Genomic DNA, 6331 nt, shown 5'->3' with positions numbered 1-6331 from the left:
AGGCGTACATGGAGGAAGTTCAAACCCTAATCTTTAGGGTTTGGTCCTTATATAAACACCATTATAGCCTCATTTATCATTCTGTCATCAGCCCCCATCTGAGATTTCGACTCTCTAGAAAACCCTAAGTTAAAAGAGCGTTTTGAGCTCATTTGTGTGCCTTTTTGGTGTTCTTGAAGAAGGAGAAGTTGGTGCAAGAACCTTGAAGCTTGGAAGCAACTTAGATATGTGATTTATCACTTGCTAGCAACCTCTTGGAGGTAAAAAGTTCATAACTTAATCAATCCATCTTGTATTTCTTCATTTATGACACTTTTGGTCCCAAATATGGTGATTCTTGAGCATGGCATTCTCTTGACCAATAAATCGTTAGTTCAGACCTTATGAGGGGTCTTAAGTCATAAAAATATGGTTTTGATGCTTAGTTTTCCTCCATGCATGCTATAGAAGGTCTTAAGGCATTAAGAAGTTAGGATTTTGTGTATTAAGCACTTAATGGACATGCAAAGTCATAAAGTTGAAAACTTTATGACTCCTAGTAGTATTTTGGCCTTGGATCTGAAAGTTGGACGTAAGAGCTTAATTAATTAAGCTTTGATTGAGGATTTAAGAAGTCTAGGCGTACGCCCTGCGTAACTTGGAGTACGTAGTGCGTACGTGGTCAACCATCCCGACTGCGGTTAAAGATCGAGTATACCCCACATACCTCACATGTACGGCCCACGTATGAATCTTGAGTCGACTCAGCTGAGTTGATTCGGTTGACTTGTTGATTTTTGACCATTTTTAACCAAGGGTATTTTTAGGGAATTTATTAATTTAGAATATAAATGTTTTGACATTTAAGATTTGGGTTGGGTCGATATTTGGGACCAAAGTATTGATTAGCTATTTTTCCGACTGTGAGGTGAATTTTCCTCATTTTACTTATGGATCGAAGGCACCAAGGCCGGTCGATTGGATTGATATTGTAACGCCGCAGATTCGGGCTAGTCAATTTAGAGATAATAAGCGTCAAAAAATGACTTTTTGATGGAAGATTATTTATAATAAATAATCTTAACCAAGTTATAGTATATGTCACAAGGGTTTTGTACATATAAAGAACGTTGTATTTATAACGAAGAAGTTATGATCTGTCGAAGTTTCGCGACAAAACCAGCACAACAACGGGAATCGTAAACAGTGAGTTTATGATAAGGTACTTTTTAGCCTTAGTGATATGAATGAAATTTTTAGAGTACGTCTCCATCTACGTGTGGATAAAAAGAATGTCAAAAACGAAGCTTGTATGCAAAATTTATGACCTTCCGAAGATATAGCTGTCTAAGAGCATGACACGTGGCAGAAACCTTAATCTGTCAGGGCTCACAACGTGAGCTTGTTTTCTCACGAAGTGAGGAGTCAAATGGAAACTTTTCAAGGCTAGAATGTATATGGAGAGTCTATGGAGTCATAATTTTAGGGCTCACGACATGAGGAGTCAAACAGACACCTTCCGAAGCTAGGGACGCAAATGACAAGTCTACAAGGTGATGTAGCCTGGCCTAACGACATGAGCACTGATTTCTAACGAAGTGAGAGAGCCAAAACACCATAGAAATAGCAAGTTCAAATCTTTCATTCCTTACACCAAATCTCTTCTCTCTCTTTCTCTTTCTCCCTCTCTCTCTCTCTCTCTCTCTGTCGTTTGCTGAAGGCATTCCGCGTCCTAAGCCCGACAATCATGAACCGTTGATTGCTTCTAGTTAGATTCTATCAAATCACGCTAGTAAAGTGAGTACATAATCCCTTTCATGAACATGATTTTAATACAAGTATTGATTAAAGTATAAAATATATATATTTTTTTATGTGCAAACTATTTGATATTGTTTGAAATACGTGTTACGAGCGTATTTAATAATATATGTTAGTTTAGGATACAAAGTAAACCTAAATTAATTAAGAGGAATATTGGGTAGTATCTCCTTATGGGTACGAGTGAGATATATATGGAGGGTTGAACTTTAAGATTTGTCATCAATCCAAGTGTATTGATTAGACTTACTAATTTGTCCTTAGTCCGAGAGTATGGAAATGACATAGCTATTTGTCATTAATCCGGGAGTATGGATTAGACATAGTCATTTTTCCTTAGTCCGAGAGTATGCAGAGGACATAGTTATTTGTCATTAATCCGGGAGCATGGATTAGATATAGTCAATTGTTCTTAGTCCGAGAGTGTGGAATGGGAATATTTATCGATCTAGGAGTATGGATCAGACATACCCAATCCGGGAGTATGGATTAGGTAAATAGGTAATTTTTAGACCTTAGATTATAGACTGTGTTGTTGTGAGGGTCGTCGGGGTGGGATAAATTGCTTATATGAGGAAAATGTGTATATGTTATGATGTTCTAAAACATATATATATATATATATATATATATATATATATATATATATATATATATATATATATATATATATATATATATATATATGATATAACATTGTGGGATTGAAATCCCTTTGTATTCATTAGGTTTCCCAACCTGAACCACTTAGTCTATTTGTATCACATGTATCGATACGAAGACACATTGAATCGAGAGATTAAAGGAGATGTAAATCACTAGTGTAAATAAGGTATGTTCATGCTTAAGTTTCTGTATTGACGATGACATCCCAATTTTTAATATAAAGAAAATGCATTTCTTTGAAAATGCTTTGATAATATATTATAATGTTTTCTGGGAACAAATTCCGTAATATTATTCTTTAAAATGAATACTCAGATTTTCAAATAAGCATAAATAACATTTTTAAAATGACCATGAATTAGGGGACGCCAAAGAGATCTTGGTTTTACTGTATGGTATTATGCTGTAGTGATCTGTTAAATTTGTATCCTGGTATATAGGATGTTGTTATGGTGTAGTCATCTGTTAGATTTGTATCCTGGTATATAGGATATTGTTATGCTGTAGTAATCTGTTAGATCTGTATGACCACCTGTATGTGCTAGCAATTGATTGTTATGGTATATGTTGATATGTGATGGTCTATTGGGTTGAGGTGGTCCTGCTTTTTAATTGAATGCCAAGTACCTAGGGCGGTACGGATAGACTGAAGGCCTACGAGGCGAACCAGTCATGTCGACAGCCCAGAGAGGAGTCCAAATTGGTTGTAGGCCCAGTGAGGCAGTGCAGTCATGTTGAAGGCTCTGTATACATGTTTTTAGTTATGTTTATGTGTTGGTACTTTTGGAGGAACTCACTAAGTGTTGGCTTACATTTTAGTTTTGCTTCACGTAATTCAGAGGACCATGGCAACGCGAAGGCATGACCGTACACATCTTGGGTTTTATGCTGTTGATCTTGTGAGACTCTGATTTTAGATAATTTTTTGCAAACAATGGTTTTGTAAACACTTCTTTTTGTAAATGGGTTGTTTTGAAAAGTTTAAATTTGTTGTGATTTTTGAGACATTACACCCAAAATCATAAAAGTGCAAAAAAATAGGTGGATGTGTTGCGATCAAGCCGGGCCCTTCCTCTTTGAACCGGAAGTACATGAAACAAAACTTAAACCGTAAGCCCAAAGCCTAGTGAGTTCTCCCCAAAATACCACATAACATACACAGAGTGAGCCTCACTCGACATCCATCGAGCCTCTATTGGCATTGGGCCCCACCCGATACAGATCTGTCAATAACATGCGATGGGCCCCACCAAACTGACTCGTCAGGAACGACCTTACATTAGGCCCCACCGGGTATATATGCAAACACATACAATACATGTAAGAGTCACACAAACATCTAGAATTCTAATAAAAATAATCAGTGGGCCGATATTGGTGCCTTCGACACGCCAAAACACTGTAAGAAGACACACCTCAATCAAATGACGAACATTCACACACAGGCTGCTGCTATGATGGCTCCTCAACTGAACACATCCAAATTAACTCAAATAAATAATCAGGGTAATGACCACAACTAAAAGTGCAATCACAAACCCTCATGAAAAAGGTAGAAGACCCTTTTACCCTTCCTACCCTAAGCCCAAAAAGGCATGCTCCAAGATCAAAAGACATAAGGCCCAAGTACTCGTCCAAAAGCCTTCTAGTGAGTACACCCTGCATACCACAAGTATGCCTAATGTACAAGCTAACACAACAAAAAGGGAAAACATGGCTCAAGTGTGCTATGCTAAGCATACACTTCTGTACAACCCGCATACTACCCAGATCGGCAAAACCCCATCAAGAACTTAATGCTTTAAGTTCGAATGTCTAAATTACAGATCTAGCTCTTGGCAAACGTCTTAAATGATAAAGTCGTCAACTTGACGCCTTTACATGGCTTAACATGGCCTAACACTAATTTCTAACACTCTAACTTCATAATATGATCATAAACTCTTGTATGGTTGAGCTAGATCCATCAAGATGCCATTTTTATGAACAATAGACCTCAAAAACACAAAGATCTACTAATCTAAGCTTCTGTAGTAACTTATACTCACATGAATCAATCCATGGGGCCAAAAAGAGCCAAAACACTAACTAGATTAGATCTAAATAAAGAATCCCCAAGATTGAGACTTTATACCTACTGAAAGATGATGAATGTGAATAGATTCTGGATCCACAAGCTTCAAATCATCAAGGGCTTCTCCAAAGGGTTCTTCTTTCTTCAAGATGCACCAAACACACACCAAAAGATACCCAAGGCTCAAAAACTTTAAATGGGATTAGGGTTTCGTGGGAACTGCTTTGGGACGAAGGAGGTTGATTATGGAATAGGCCTTGGGTTTATAAGGTGCTTAAATAGGGTCCAAATCCTAAAATTTAGGGTTTGCCTATAGCTTGAGTACGCCCAACATAACATAGGTACGCCCAACATACGAGGGGGAAAATCCTATGTCTAAGGTTCGCCATGGTATGCCCAACGTACTAGGCTAATGCACAAAATCAATAAACACTTTAGAATTTAAGAAATTTACCTAAATAACTAGGCGTTACAAATTTGTAATGTTTTATGAAGTGACGATATCATGTCAATTTTATTGTGGTGGTTCAATATGGATCATTAAGGATGTTTTTTTTTAATGTTATGATTTTTACATATGTAGCCCCTCAGTTCATTAAACTGGCCTTTGCTAACACCTACCCTCCAAATGTTATGATATATATTTATTTACAAGGAATAGTGATGGTGGTGGTATAGGACTATAGACTCTTTTAATTTGATTAAACAGTGATTCACTTACCCCATCCTAAAATATTATGTTAATGTATACATGCATGGGGTTAATTAAAGTGGTGGTTTCAGATTTGTGTATGTAGATATATCATATGTCAATGTAGTAATTTTAGTTTGATGATGTAATGATGATGGATTTTGTGTACCTTTTTTTGTATGAAATGTAATTTTATTTATCAGGATTTTGTTTTCTTAATGAATATCATGACCATCTTTTGAGATATATTTTGTCCATTAGTCGTTGTTATGTAGATATGAAAGATATTAAACTTTTGGGTCTTAAATGTTAATAACAAAACTTGAGAATTCTTCTTTAAATGGACTTATTAATTTATTGGCTTTTGAAAAAGCCAATAAGTTAAGAAAGTGTTTGGGTACTTCATAAGTCATTTTCAAATGAATTTTTGTCAACGGGAAAAAAGTGAGTTTCAAAAAGTCACAAATTTCTTGAAGAAAATATTAATTATAATTAATAATATTTTAATTCTTTCCAAATCCCAAAATAAAAGGGATTCAAAATTTCCTAAAATTTCAATTCCATATATATATATATATATATATATATATATATATATATATATATATATATATATATATATATATATATATACACTCCACGTTTAAAAGCTCCTATCTTGGCTTATTGGCCTTTTAAACATAAAATTACCTTTATGCCCGTTTAACTTATTGACTTTTTAGCTTTTACCACCACAAAAAGTTATGAATACTTGGATTCTTCAAAAAGCCAATAAGGAGTTTCAAAAGGACTCCCAAACACAACTATTATCGGAGGATTTCCAACAGAAGTTCTAAATTATCTTATATGGTCTTCCAACGAAGCTTCGATGTTGAATTGAATCAGGTTTGTCATTTGCTAATCTCCTTCTAACCATGATAAATCTATAGAATATTAATTTAGGCTTGTAATTAATACATCAGTTAGTAACCCTATAAAATCCAATTCATCTCGTTTATTCATACAAATTACTTTATCTATTTAGATACATGTTATGTTAATACACCTCATTCATTATTCACTATATTAATAAGTTGTCCATTTTTGCAAATTGATTTAGG

Source organism: Lactuca sativa, chromosome 3 (assembly GCF_002870075.4).
Source record: "Lactuca sativa cultivar Salinas chromosome 3, Lsat_Salinas_v11, whole genome shotgun sequence".
In the NCBI taxonomy this organism is placed as follows: Eukaryota; Viridiplantae; Streptophyta; class Magnoliopsida; order Asterales; family Asteraceae; genus Lactuca; species Lactuca sativa.
The sequence above is the reverse complement of the archived record's forward strand: the minus strand, read 5'-3'. Positions refer to the sequence as shown.